Source organism: Alligator sinensis, unplaced genomic scaffold, assembly GCF_000455745.1.
Source record: "Alligator sinensis unplaced genomic scaffold, ASM45574v1 scaffold1059_1, whole genome shotgun sequence".
Lineage (NCBI taxonomy): Eukaryota > Metazoa > Chordata > Crocodylia > Alligatoridae > Alligator > Alligator sinensis.
In genome coordinates, this window is record NW_005842103.1 from 717849 (window position 1) to 732958 (window position 15110).

The window sequence follows — 15110 nt, forward strand, 5'->3', positions numbered from 1 at the left end:
TCCTTTTTCAGAGCTAATCTAGACCCAATAAAAGTTTGTTATTCATGAAATGCACATCCTAAAGAGAGAGGATCTCATTAGCTGTGCATATGTAGTAATTCATATGTAAAAGAGTGTCCCGCATCAAGTACAGAGCCCTAAATGAAGGTCAGATTAGGATGGGATTATGGGGTAAAATACTTCATGGGCCACCCAAACTTCCTCTCGATGCCACGGACCACAGTCCTGCCCGGCCCAAAGCACGGCTCGTTCGTGCCAGGCTGCCAACTGACTGTCCCCAATTGCCGACTATACCGAGCGCATGGTTTTTGGGCTGGGATTATAGCTAGAAATCCTTTCTGGGCCACCCCACGCCATGACTGTGCGGCACCGGGGGCTCTCCTGGACATCTCTGACCGGAGTCTCGCTCGGCTGAAAGCGCGGCTTGGCCGTGCCAGACTGCCAGCTGACAGCCCCCCATGCCCAAGCCGTGAGCTTGAATAAGGAGCTGGGTTTGGGGCTCAGATAACGTTTGGGTGAGGGGTCACGTTCTGGCTGGACCTCAGCTCCTGTCTCGACGTCATCACACCCTGGTGTGTCCTGCAGGAGTGGGCCGGCGTCCCAAAGGACATGGTGGAGAGCTTCACGCTCAGCTACAGTGAAAGCATCTGCCACGTCAGCGAGCTCTTCCCCCAGGAGGACCAGGAGCCTGTCCTGGACGGCAGGACCCCCCCCCCAGATTCCAGATCTGGGCCCCTTCCCCTCAAGAAGGACTTCACCTCCAATGCACCCCCATCCCGTGACCTGCCCATAGCTAGTGCCCTACATCCTGTGGCTCCAGACCCCCATGCCCTGCCCGCAGCTGTGAACCCCCCCATGTGCTATCCCCCCAAGCCCCATGCTGGTGCTCTGCACCCCCAGCACCCCCAGCTCCCTGCAATGCCTGGTGCCCTGCCCGCACACCCCGCGCCTTCCCACACCCGCACGTGTGGAGGGGTAGGACCCCACTGCGGACTCGCCCCTGCCCCAGAGCCCACATACCTGCCGTGCTGTCCCTTTCTCTGGAATAAAGGGAGTCACCCCTGGAGCCTGCATTTGTCTGTCTGTCCTTGCGCCAGCGGCTCGGGGGTCCTGGTGCCCGCACCCCACAGCTGCGCAGGGTGCAGCCGGGGCCCTTGGCGGGGCGCAGCCCAATCCCGGTGACGTCACAGCAGCTGGGCCCGGCAGGATGCTCGTCTGCATCCAGCACGGAGGTGCAGGGGTTCGGGCGGATGCGGGGCCTGGGCTCAGTCAGACCTGCAGAGTCCCTGTCCTCGCCGTGCCCTTGGCGCTGCCTAGGTGGGGCACGGTCTCCCAGTTACTGTGTGCTTTCTGTTTAAGTGTCTTTTGGGTTTTGTAGATAAACGTATAGTCCTGTCTCTGCAGTCTGTGCTCCGGTGCTGTTTACCTGTGACGGGCCTGGGGGGCACATCCCCCATGCTAAGGGATGGATGCCTGCATTTGTCTGGGCTTCCCCTTGGTGTGGGCCTCACATCTCTTCCTGTTGTGTTTATTGCTGGCTGAAACGAGATGGAAATCGGCAGCAAACTAGTGCTGCCATGCTCCTGTCCAGGTGAGCATGGATAACTCGCTACTGTGACTTAGTTCACCATGGTTCCTCTACTCCAGTGCTTGCCCGTTCCCCGTTCTCAACTCCTAATAACGGGGAACTCACCATTATCTGCCTTCCCCTTGGCATGGGGAATTAACCAGAGGTCACGTTTCCGAACGCCCCTTCTCTGCCTCCAAGCAGCGCTGGGTCCTGTATGGTGCATACAGCTACGTGAGGGCCCAGCCTGTCGTTTAGGGTCAGCCCAAGAACTGAAGAGTAAGCCCAGCGCTCAGCCCCAAGCCCCTTTGTGCAAGGCTGCCCAAATTCAGTTTGGCTGATGGTGGGAGACTCACTCTAGGGTACGGGACTCCTGGAAGAACTGCCTCCCCCTCGAAGGGAGCACAGCTGGGCTGACCTGTACCTGGGGTCTGGGGGGCTACAAGCCCTTCCTGTGCTGCACCAAGCCAGAGCAGAGTACAGCCAGAAGCAGCCCTGGTTCCCGCTGCAGCCCAGAGACCCCCTTGAGACTGAGAGCTGCTCCCAGGTAAGTGGGTCTTCCCTTGAGTTCAGAGTCGCATCCCACCCTCTCCCAAAGGCTCAGTGTGGCCTGCAGCAAACAAGCCACAGAGGATCCCCTGGCATCCGAGGGCTCCAAAGCACTGTAGCTGCACTGCACAAAGCAGGAGAAGTTGCTGGTGTTTGCATGATCCCAAACCAGCTCTGAGCAAGGGCCTGATGTATGCAGCTGCAGGCAATAAACCCCTGCACCGCCCCACACCTGGACCTAGGACCCCATGCAGTGCTGCCAATAAATCCCCACACCTGCAGCACAGGACCCCAAGCAGCGCCGCCAATAAACCCCTGCACTACCCTGCGCCCAGGACCCCGTGCAGCATCCGGTAGCAATGCGGAGGAAAAGGTCTGCATCATTCTTGAATTTCACCAAACCATTATGTCCTGGTCCCCGGGACCCCCTGCAAGGGTAATTGTGCATCACTATCACAGGTGGGTCGTGTGGTATGCTCTGAAAACGTCCAGGCTCTGGTTGCCCTCTGAGGCAGGAGAGGAGGGAGGAAAGCAAATTTGCTTGTGGTAGCAGTGTGCTTCAGCCCTTCCTGGAGCTGGGCCCTGCTCTTTTCCAAGAGAAATGAGCTTGCCTGTATATAATGGCGAATAAGGGCATATAAGTGGTGTGACTTCAGGGAAATAATTTTTGAGATGATATTGGAGCAAGCTGAATTTTAAATGTCAAAGTTACCACAGTCTGTAGCTTCACAGAAGCAGTGCTCTGGCTGCCCTCCTTCATATGTGAAGAGAGTATCTTGCGGTGAGCTATTCTTAACATGAAAAGTTAATTATAAGTGTAGTCTGATAAAACCTAAGAGAAAATTATTCTTCTGGCTGGAGTGTGGGTTGGATTCAACATCCAGAATACATTACTGTGTGCCCGATGGGGTTTGTACTGGAAACTTGTGTTTTTAATCATACCACTGCTAACAGTGAGGGCAATGAAATTGCACTGAAATGTATTTTAAAACCCAGAATTAACCATGCCTAACAAACTTCATCTGGGTTAAAGGAAATCAGCCATTAGTAAATGTACAGGAAAAGCAATACTGCCACAAGGGTCCAGCATGGAGCTAAGCACAATAGCAACCTGCGTGCTTCCCCTTGTGTAGACGGTCCCTGGCTCCATCGACTGGCTGCGACGACTCCCAACTGTACTGACTGATCACTGTGCCGCTTTCAGGCCCTTGAGCTAAAATGAAAGATTGCCTGTTCCAGATGCATGAAGAGACAGCTTCTTTTAAAGACAAGCCCTTGAATGATGGAGTGCGCTTGGTGTGATTGCAGTAGGAACCTGAGCTACTGTTTTCTTGGCACTGCACAAATGAAACCTAAAGCCTGGTCCCAAAGATTTTTCAGTCCAAACGTGTGATGGAGAAGCATTGCATCAATATGTAGCAGAGTGGCACCTAGGCTCACAGCATGTCTCTGGATCTCGCCACGCGAGTCAGGGCGGTGTCCGTCTAAGTCGGTGATTCTCTACCGGGGCGCGGATAAAGCTGGGCCCAGGCGTCAGCTGTGAAGGGCAGGCTCAGGCTCAGGCTCTCCCTGCCTGGCTCCTCTGCAAGGAGGTGAGCCCTGTAATAAATACATTCATTGCTGAAATGGGGTGCTGTCTAATTCACAACAGTTATGGAGGGGCCCTCCAGTCTGACAAGAGGTGCATCAAGTCTGCAAAGGTTGAGAGCCACCAGTCTAAATGCTTGGGAATGATGATTGCATTGATTGAAGCTCGAAAGCCACTTGGAAACACAGTCCCCATGCACTTGCTTTGCTGCCACTTTTCCTACAGGTGATTTAGATCCACGTGCAGTTGTTGGTAACGGAGCCGGCGAAGCGGACGTTGGTGTCAACTGTCCTGATGCACCGCTGCTAGCACCTGTCCCCGCAGGACTGCCCTGCCCGGCTGCTTCACTACCACAGGCCACGGATCCGTTCTCCAGCATGCTGCTCTCGGCTCCAGCCCCAGCCCCAGCCCGTGCGTGCGGCTTGGGGAGCAGGTGGAAAAGTCCTGCCAAGTCTAACTCTGTGATGATGTACATGATGAAAATCTTGCCTTGACTTCAGGGAAGCTGACAGAGCTCAGGAGCTCTCAGGATGGCCCCGTATTACTCGGCTCGTAGCGTGTCTGACTCCCTCCGGGCCTCGGGATGGGTGGCCCTGCTCGGTGAGCAATCACATCGGAAAGCTCCTGTGCCACCTGCTCCGTGGAAGTAAGCCCTGGGACTGATTCCTGCTTGCAGTTGGTGGAGCTGTTACGGAAGGCCCTAAGTAAATGTTACAGGAGCGGAAGTAAACACTTGCAGCGCCTATTTGTTTGTGAGCCGACTGCGAACAATTAAAAGGCTGCTGGGTGCCGTGGAGCCCGCTGTAATTGGAATGCCAATGTCCCCGGCCAATTTACGGATGTCTTCAGGGGTAATCGCCCCTTCTTTAATTGTGAAATGCTATGTCATATTAGGAAGTCCTCGGTGATGCAGGAGCTCGTTCATTAACCCTCGCTGTCAGTTAGTGGCGTGTGACGGTGCCATTAATAGGCAAGCTGGTTCATTAATCCTCGGTACCAGTCGCCAGCGTATTGCATGCTGGGCTCTGCTGTGCTCACAAGCAGTGCTGGAGGCTGGGGCGCTGCTTAGCCGCAATGTCCAGCAGTCGCGGTGCAAGATCCAGCCTCTCCAGAGCAGGCTTGTCTCTGGAGAACCTGCTTTGGTTTTTGGGTTCAGGTAAAACCCTCCGCTGAAAATTTCAGCGGGTGAAAATAGTTGCCTGTCTTGGATATGGACAGCAGATCACCAAGAACTGGTGTGAAACCAATTCCATATATGCACGTCCATCAAAGGTAATGGCAAGTATGGCTAATCTTTATTGCTTTTCTGTTCAAGAGTCCTAGTTCAAAAAGGCACCTTTTTTATTGAGGTCCCAACTTAATTCCCCGCTTGTGAACGGCGCGGTGACGCAGAAGGAAGTCTTCCTCTAGAAAAGGCATCAGGATGTTTTGCACGCAGGGCTTTCACAAAGGACTGGATTGGGAAACGCTGTGGTTATCTGGACAAGGAGAAAGGGAAGGGTATAAACGTTGCACAGCCCACCTAATGCCACTTCTGCTTGCTTGCTGTTCCAGAGGATCCAGAGCTGCACATCACCGGGGGACTAATGTCGCAAGCAGAGATTCGTGCCGCTGAGAGCTTATTGTGTCGTGCTCTGCATAGGATTTGCCAGACTTTAAACCAAGCATCAAAATAAATGATGCTAACCACCAGCCCGCGTCCTGGGCAGCCTTCCCGATCATCTCTCATTCCAGCAGTCCCGACATCTGAAGGCTGGTTGTGGTTATCCTCCTGCTTCTAATATCTGACTCCTGTATTTCTGTTAGGACTCTGCCGTCTCTCTGGCTCCCTGGGCTTTACCAATGCATATCAGTAGGATCCTTTCTGGGGCGCAGACAAATCAGTTCAGCTGGAGCAACCACCTTAAAACATCCCCCTTCAATGTGGGGGAATGGTAGCAGCAATTGCCGCTCCCCTGCTGCCAAGTGTCTGGACCCAGGGGAGGCCTGCGGGCCAAATAACATGCTGGATTGGTGCATGAGGGTGGTCTGGGGCCCAATCCGGACACACAGCAGCTGGCTGGAGGTGCTGGGGGGAATTTGGTAGCGTTGGAGGGACCTTGTAGGTGTGATGGTCCAGGGAATGTGTGAGAGGCCAAGATTTTTGTAAGCGATCTCTTGTTAAACCAACTGCACGGAGGAGATAAACTTAGCCAAGTTTTTGAATGCAGTGCGTTGTTTTTCAGGAGGAATTTGGAAATTTAACCCATTTGCTATCCAAAAATCGTTGGTTCGAGTATTTATTCATTTCCTACCACGGAGCTAATTTTAATGGGGACGTTGAGATAGAATGGTATTAAATCTGTGAAGGAAACGGCAAAAACCCCTGTGTTTTCTTTTGTTATTTATTCTGATACTTGAGGTGTTCAGGCTACCTGTCTGCAGCAGAACAAGGGTGTTTGTTGGCAAGGAGATTTAGGACTTTTAGGTTACGACAAGAGCTGTGTATGAGAGGCGTTAGCCGAGGGGGAAGGGAATCCCTCCAGCTTGGCGGTGGACTGCGGCGTTCATCGCTGGATCTTCACGCCAGCCTTTGCAGGAGGTGTAGGGGCATACACTCTGACTCAGCTGCTGTGCGCGTAGATCAGCAGTTGCAAAGCGGTATAAAGGTGTTTCATCTCGCAGGCTCCTTTGGGGAAACCGCCTGTGACAGTAGTTTCACCGCAAGGAGAGACCGGGCTTGGGACCTTTACCTTAAAGCAGCCCGATGACAGAGGGTCTGTCTCGGTGCATTGAGTAGGCATTTCACTGAAGTTCATTTTTCCTTACTGTAACTACCTGAATTATTGGATGCCTCTGGAAAACCAGTGTTTGTAGCTCAGCTTTGATTGCGATGCTGTAGCCTCATCTGCTCCTGCACACAATGGTGCCGCAGTTGTGCAAGTACATGGGAGAGCGAAGGCTGAGTATTTAATGGGTCCTGTTGACTCTCGATCTAGATATTAATGTAATTTTGTCATTCCCATCTCGTATCCAGTTATTATCACCTCTCTAGTCCCATTTTCTTTAGTTATTTCAGAGAATTAAAGCCCAGTGAAGGCGGATGGTGTAACTGTTGCCTTAGACTCTGCTGCTTGCCAGGTTCTCCGTATTTCTCAGCCAAAAGCTGCTGGATCGTGTGGCTGCTGCTTGGTCTGTTTGCCTGGATTTTGCTATCCATCACAAGAGTATTGAGTGCTGTCCTGTGGTCCTTACAGCCCGTCCTGGGTCTGTTAGCAAAGACCTCATCACCAGCACCTTCCCCTGGGCCATTATACAGCACAGACCTACCCAGGCCTGACTTCCCACAAATGCTGCCTGCTCCCAGTCCAGCGTGCTTTTAGGAGTGATAGCCAGGGAGCGCTCCTGAAAGCCTGTTGCACAAAGCAGATGCTCTGGGCATAGAGTTAAGATGACCAGAGCGGTTGGTGAATGTGATACAGGTGTCCTGGAGGAGCGCTGTTCAGACAGCAAAGTGTGCATCAGGTTCATCCCAATTATAAACAGGTTAAAGTCTCTGAAGTTAAACCATAGATTCATAGATGTTAGGGTCGGAAGGGACCTCAATAGATCATCGAGTCTAACCCCCTGCATTAAACCAGGATTGCAAATGGTTCCCAGGATCCTTTCATTCCACTTTTGCTCCACGGCACGGTGGGAAACCACTTATCACGGGAAATTTCTCTGGAGCGAGTGGTGCAAGAAAACTGCAGTACCGTGCACTGAAAAAAAACCTCATAAAAAAGGGGAGGTGCGGGGAGAGGGATCCCTCCCCAAATGATCCCACAGAAAAATTCAAAAAGCCAATTTCAAAAGCAAAGCGTTTTCCACCAGAGAGAGGAAGGGACGGTACTCGACTTCCTTCCACTGCTAGACCTTTCTGCGGGAAACTTCTGGTTTCAACAGAAGCGGATTTTCTCCTGACAAACTTTGTACTCCAGGAGCACCAACCGGGAGTAGGATGGCGCTCGGGTTGGCTTGTTTTCAGACAGCTGTGCTGGGTCCAGCCTACCTACCGTAGCAGATCTCACTTGGTTTTTCCCCTTCGACCTTACCTTCCAGAGCTGGGGCGCACAATAGAGAAGCTCTGCTCTGGATTGTTCCCCCTTCCCCTCAAGTTTTAGAGTTGAGCAGGACAGTGATTTGGAGGACGGGGTTTTTAATAAATTGTGGTTTAGGTAGACTAGAAAGTCAGACTGGAAAGACAGGTTGGTATCTACTGTCTGCCGAGGAAAGGCATTGGGAGCATCGCTGCACCGTCAGAGGTTCGAGGGCGTAGCGTTCTGCCAGCCCTTGTAATCTGCCGTTTCTGCAGAAAGCCTGCAGGTTTGTAGCATCATCGTTTTCTGGGAAGAGGGGCTTGGGTGTTTGGAAAGCCAGGTGGGCGCCCGCGTGCTCAGTACTGAGTTGTCTGTCGTTCCTGCTACCCTGTGTTTGAATATTAACAGCGCGCAGCCGTTTCCCGCACGTTAAAAAAAAATATTATCCTGAGCATATGCACACATGTGGCTTTGCTTAATTAAAAATATCCATGGGGGAGAATAGTGAATCAGCTGCTACAAAGAGAAGGCAAACATTTAATTTAGAGCTCTCAAACAGAAATCTGGAAACGATACCTAGACTATTCTCCGCACGCGCTCTGTCTTGTTTGAACCTCAGCAGCTTCCCAAGTCATCCAAAAATAGGATGCTTTCCTAATCTGTCACCAATTCAGCAGCACCAGTTCTGGAATAGGTAGGAAGACCTGATTACGCTGCCTTGTTAGCTCTGAGAGTCACGTGCACGTCTCAGTTTATATTTGAGTTAAATATCGATGGCCAGCCTGCCTTCATCCAGACTACTTGTGAAATCCTCTACTAACTCTTGAGCCCTCGTAATCTCTGTCTGACGAGTGCTGGCAGGTACAAAAAGCTGAATGCTTTACAGTCACGGAATAGGGACAGATGAGATAAATGAAGCGTGGTTATGTGCGCTGAACGGTAGCAATTTTGTTTCATCCAATTCTGCATCATAACAGTCGGAGGAATGTTTTATTTTAACATTAAACGGATGATTAGCAAAAGCGCGTAATTAAGAAATCGTTGTTTTGGCTACTTGTTTGTTTGCTGTTTCCAAAGAGACAAACTCCAGCTGCCTGACAAATAAGACACCTGCTGAGTAATTTTTAAATGGGCAGGTTAAACATCATTTTAGCAGTTGAAACTTCAATAAAAGACATGAGAAGCAGATGCTCATTAAAAGCATCGCTGCGTGACGCGCCCGCTCATCCTTCTTGTTGCTGAGGAAGCACGGCGGGGGGACGGAGAAGTCACAACTGGGAGATGTTCGAGGCTGCTGTTGATGCGGCGAGGTGGGAAAGACGAGAACAGTCCCCCCCGTTCAGTTGCTGGCAGGGCCTTATTTTTCAGTCACCTGGGAATTGTCTCTGTGCTGTTTGCCTCTCTCCTGTATAGGTGTAGCTTCACCCCAGGGCCATTTACAAGACCTTACATGCTGTGCAAGCCCCTAATAAGCCCTAAGCGACTCTGTAGCGATCCTGCTGCAACTCTAGTCAAATATAAATGGAGCTAAGGAGGTCCACACAGACTCTGGAGTGGCTAATTAACTGGCTCCTCTTTTTTGGTTGTTTTTTCCAAAATTTGCTGGAACCCGTTTGTTTGTTTTTCTTTATAAATGTTTCAGATGCTGGAGGATGAATCCAGCTAGAGGACACGTGGGACGCAGTGGGGTGGGGGAAGGCCTGGGAAGCAAGCACCTCGCCTCTTAATTATAAAGCAGAATAAAATCCACTGGTGCCTCTTGTCACGTGCTTTATGGAAGAAACCGGGTTTCCAGGCCCGCCGATGCCTGTCCCGTGTCTCTAAGAGCTTATCATGATTTACTTTTACTAAGCTACAGCGACTGGCCTGCACTCATTCAGGATTCCCCGCGTCTGGCTCTTTGGTGATGCCACCACCGATTTATCTTGTAATGCGGTGCTAAACCCTGCCGCACAGGGCACCCGCCCCCGCGTGTGCTGCTTCTGTATGAGACGGCCCCTGTCCTCGGAGGCTGGCCCTCTGAACAGGCCATGCACCAGCTGAGGGTAAAGAAAGGACTGTCTTCCTCAAGTCCCCATTTTGCAGATGAGGACTTGACGCACAGAAATCCTAGAAAAATAGGGCTGGAAGGGACGTTCCCAAGGCAGGATCATCCCTATCCGAGCCATCCTATACAAATCCGCTGTCTTGCCTGCTAGCAAAAGCTACCCTGTCACAGCCACAAGACGTAGCATCGTGACGTGCCACGGGTGAAGCAGGGGAACTGTAGCCATCAGTCCCTCGATTCGAGGATCATCTCTTCCATGGCTCATCGATGGGACCATGGCGGCTAATGGTCTGCTGTTCAAGGTGGTTAAAATACTCTCGAGAGATCCAGGTAAAGGGTACACCCCTGCTGCAGAGGAAGGCAACACCTCTCTCCCCAGTCCATACCTGTCTGAACCGGGGGTAAAATTCCTCCCTGACCCCAAATATGAGGATTGGCCTGACCCTGAGTGGAGGAGGCAAGACCTTGTAGCCAGCAACCTACGGGTTGCCGTTCCAGCGGGAGCATTGCCCAGCCCAGACAACATCCCTTGCGCCTCCTCCCTTGCTTGCTCCGAGGGCTGTATGGCTGAGGGCAAGCAAAACTCGGGGGTATCCGAACCCCAAGCCTCCGGGCTTGGGCCTGCAAATAGGATGCCCGCCAAAGGATTTGGAAACATCTGAAGCTCCAGGTCAGGGTGGAGGATGTTTGCCAGTAATAGGGCCTCTTATGGTTCTGGACTCTTGGATTTAGAATTAGTTTTGGCTAATTTGGCCTCGGATACAAATTAAAAAAAAGAAAAGAAAAGACCGCACCAAGTGCTTCTGAGAAAGGTGAAACCCCCCGACACGGAGCAGCAATTCCTTCCGGCCCCGTGTGCCAGCCAGCAAAGCCCAGAAGCCTGGGCAATACCCAGAGTAGAAACGCAAGCCTCGCTACACCGGGATCATCCCTGGCCACGGCCCACGCTTCCCTGACGTCTGCTCGAGCACGTCCGGTGACAAACGCTACAGCTTCCCTCGAGGTCTGCTCTGCCGCCTCCCTGCTCTGCCAGCGCAGAAGCGTTGTCTGGATGTGCCGTCTAGATCTACATCAATGTGTGCGTGCAGGGCATCCAGCTGAGGAAAGGCATGAGTTCAACAGCAGCTGTACCGCCTGACTCTGGAGAAAACCTGGAGAAACTCTTCCACTTGCTGTTTTATGGTCCCAGCCGATTAGCTGGGCGAGCTAACCAGTCTCTGACTGCACCATAGCTGCGTATGCCCATCACCACTGCATGTGGCCCGGATAAAGGCCTGGTGGCTGGCACCAGGCAGCTGAAGGCAAACTCTGCCTCTAATCTACAAAAGGTCCCTGGCACCTAGTGCATTGGGGGGAAGATCTGCTAGTCTGGGGACAAGGCAGTTCTAACTTTAAATAACGTTGATTTTTCCTGGTACCATAGGCTTCCTCATTCGCAGACTGCATGCGCTCTCGCTGCTGAGGCTGGCTCTCTTGTTGCAGCCGGGATGACATTAGTTGCTCCCCCAGTCTAGCAAACTGCTTGGATTTTTAAAAATTATTAAGCATGGGGAAGAAAACCCTGGTTTCGTGCCTGCCCTCTGCCTGCACTGGAAGGGAAGAGTTACAGCACGGCGAAGGCCTAGGGGGCTTTAAAGGTGACACACAGAGGTGGTGGTAATGATTTTATGCAGAGCCCACGTGGGTGAAGGGTCAACCAGATGTGGTTATTAATCGGTTAGCGAGTGAATAGCGTCGACACCTGGGGCCGGCTCTTGCCCGTCGCTGCAGAGCGCAAGCGGAGGGTGCAGTGAACTTGGTAATCAATCAGGAAAAGAAATCCTTTATCGAGTGGCTGTCTCGGCCTAAATCAACCAGCTTGAATTGCAAATGATTTACTCTTGGCCCAGCATAACGTGACCGTTCTGTAGCGTTGCACTGCAGCACGCTCTCTCTAGAAGCTATTACCATTACTTATTTGCAGAGAAGATAAGAGGCAGTAACATATTTTTCATTTTATGTTGAACCCAGTTAAAGTCACTCCCGAGGCCTCAGAAATGTTCTGCAGGAGGCTGAGGATGGTTTCTTTTGCTAATGGACTCTGCCCTCTGGCTGAGCAGCTCGTTGCAGGAGCCGAGGAAAGGGACCGCGAGAGCAGTAGAATTCAATCAGTTTTTTCCTCCTTTGATCCCTGAACATTAATTACATTAAATTCCATAAGAGCGTCCGAATCGCCTCTCTGATTTTCCATTCAGAAATTCTATTTTTGTCTTCTTGTTTCAAAAATAGATCGCTTACCTCCTTTATTGCTCTGAGAGGTTTGACAGTCATCCACCAAAGCACAGCTTTAGTGAATGGTTTGTATTCTGGAGGAACAGGGATGAAGAAGTCAGGCAGGAAGCCTGCATTCAAACTGGGCAGAGAGCGAGTGTTTGTTTGTTTAGACCATTGAATATTTTGATGAAAGCAGACAAAAATGGTTGACATTGCCCATAGAAAATGCTGACTTTGCAAAATCAAAACCTGGGGTTTTTGGCTGAGAATTGAAAATTAAACTTGATGCCATCACAGTGCTTCCTGGTAGCTTTAGTTTGGTTGGCTCACGCCCTGCTCTTCTCCGCGACCTTCTTGCCGAGCTTAGCTGTCGTGCATCGCGGGAGCGCTCGCTTTTCACCCGTCCCGCTTCAGAACCAGCCGCGCCAGAAGCCACTGCCCGGGGGGTGCCGGCATTTAGCGTCTCATCGCAGCATCCCAGCGTTGGACCGTTGCGGTGAAATCATTGCACTGAAGGGCCGGAGATTTGGAGACAGTTGCTCAGTCTGGAAACTTTTGGGAAGCGCTCTCGACATGACTGTCTCTCCAGTTTATGGAAAAGTTCAATGTAAAAAAAATATTTTAAAATAGCCCGTTTGCCAGGAGTCTTGTTAAAACGGATTGTACCCATCAGGATGAGTCAAAAATAAGCTTAAACAACCTATGATAAATGTCAGTTTTCTTGCGATTAAGGCAATTTACAGTAATCTTGCTACTTTGGACCTGTTCTGTAAATCAAGCAGCTTTTCTTCTGGACTCTTAAACCTTTTAGGTTTGGAAGTAATTTTGCTCTATCAAGATTTGTGAAATCAACTTTTAAAAATTGAAACAAGGTCTGTATTTCCATATGTGCTATTTCTCTCATACTGTGCTTTTGATATGAAACGAGGGGATTATGGTGTCGCTGATCTCATCGAGCTGCTGCTTTGATTCTCTAAGGTATCATTATATGTGCAAGTGGGTAGTGAATTCATGTCCCCGAAATAGGGAATAGGGATCTGTTTTTAAGGTGTATCTTGACTTTATAGGGAGGTGAGGTTTATCATTTCAGCTCTGTCTCATCACATAGTAGATATGTACATAAAAACCAGTATGAGTTTTCATTCCAAAAATAAATTTGCCTCCATTCCAGTATGTTTCGATATCCATCCTCTCCAGAAACGCGCAGCCCTTGCATATCAAGGTTAGTGGGATATAAAGGACTCAGAAGATGCAATTAAATTACCGGACAGCAGCTGAGAGAGAGAAATACCCAGCGTGCCTGGTACATGCTAGTTCCTAGAGAAGTAAACGCTCCTTCCATCGCTTTGTGTTCTGGTTTCAGCCCTCAGCTCACACATCCACCTCTCCTTGGGCTGTCGCCTTCTCAGGTCCCTCGTGCTCACTGGGGACGTACAGGCCTGGTACCCAGATGGAAAAGCACCGGGGCACAGCATATAGTGCAATAAGGGTAGGCCATGTCTCGGCGCAGCGGCTCTGGGTCCCGGGCTGGCAGCCAGTGCATGCAGGCAGGAGGAGCATGTTCTCGCCCAGGAAAGCTGTTCGTCGATGCTCTCAAGTCCTTGCGACGGGGAAGGAAGCATGACACGCAGGTCACATAAAGGCTGCACAGCTGCAGTCCTGCCTGTCCCGCGTCGCTGGAGTGCCAGTGCCGTATTCACCGCTGGTGAATAAACCACCTCTCCAGTCTTCAACAGGAACGTATTCGCTCGGGGGAATACCAGTAATGCTAATCCTCTGTCTCCCTGTGATAATAGCTGTAGAGCCGGGTGGGGAGGCATACCTTCGCTTTGGTTTCAGAAACTGTAATCGCGATCAGACCATGAGGATGCTCTCCATTACCATAGAAACGAACTGAAGTTTTTTCACAAAACCCGTTAAGTTTTGGAATCCGCTTTACAGAGTCAAGATGCTTTTTCAGGGCGTCCAAGTTGGGTGTAATTAGTGGTAAAAAATAAAGCACCAAAAAAGAATTAAAACATTAGATCCTGTTTAATTAAACAATATTTTTCTGGAAGCAGCTTGCATTTAAGCTGATTTTTTTTTTTTTTTTTTTTCACTATAATTTTCATGAAGCCGCATTCATTTAAATCTCCTTTTCACTGCTGTTGGCAGATGTTATGCATGCTGGATTGGGAAGGCACAGTTGAGTTCAGCTCAGAATGATGTGAATTAGCGGTGTTCAATTGAACGGCTGAGCCAAGGCCAGCTTTGAGGTGCTCTGAAAACTTCAATGTGTCGTTCATCAAACGCAGAGGATGGCAGCTCTGCTCTAGCTTTCCATATGAAAGCTGCTCTCAGGATATTGCTGTAATAATGTTCCCCGGTTGACTCCTGCTCTCCTGAAGAGAAACCTGAAGCAGTGAGGAAGGAAGATAGGTATTTTTTAAGCTCAGCAACATTTTGAATCCGTGTTTGTCACATCGTGTTTGCTTCTAAAAACAGAGGGGTCTACCAAGACACAGCGCTAAACAGCCCTAATCCCTTTGTCCTCTTCTGCAGTACGTCCATTGAAGATTTAGGAAAAACAACTCATGATTAATTCACATAAATGTCATCTAGGGAGAGGAAGAGTGCTTTGACCAGTGAACGCATCTCCTACGCAGGGACAAACATCCATTAAAGAGACCGGATAGCTCCACTGAGAGACTGGATAGACCCGGGGACTGGGAGGGAATATTCATTTTTAACCAAGTTCGTTCCCCTGCAATGCTTCGATTTAACAGCTGCCGCTATGCTTCCCAGTTCATTTACTGTCGCTTTTATTGCACCATTGATGCATTTGTGATGAACTCTGTGGCAGAAATGCCCCCGTCGGTGCCCCTCTCCAGAGATCTGTCTCCACCAGCCTGAGAGGCGGGTGTTGAATCCCTCACAGCGGGGATCTCGCTCCTTGTCTGCAGACAAAAGCCTGGCGCCTGGGAGGCGATGCTCTGGTCACCTGGGCAGGGGGGGGAAGACCCGGCCCTGCGCGCGGGCCCAGGTAGCCAGGGAAGCCATGCAGATTGG

At 50.7% G+C, this 15110-nt stretch overlaps 1 protein-coding gene across 2 annotated transcripts in view; it reads left to right on the forward strand.

Annotated features, from left to right (window-relative positions):
- Positions 1-2425: 2425 nt before the first annotated feature.
- Positions 2426-15110, forward strand: part of HTR2C (5-hydroxytryptamine receptor 2C) — a 391327-nt gene continuing 378642 nt past the window's right edge. Inside the window, exon 1 of one of the 2 annotated variants that reach the window (XM_025205085.1) lies at positions 2426-2489. The gene's annotated coding sequence lies outside the window, so the exon portion shown is untranslated. Of the gene's footprint in view, positions 2576-15110 lie in introns of both variants that reach the window. The other variant, XM_025205083.1, reaches the window with a different exon arrangement.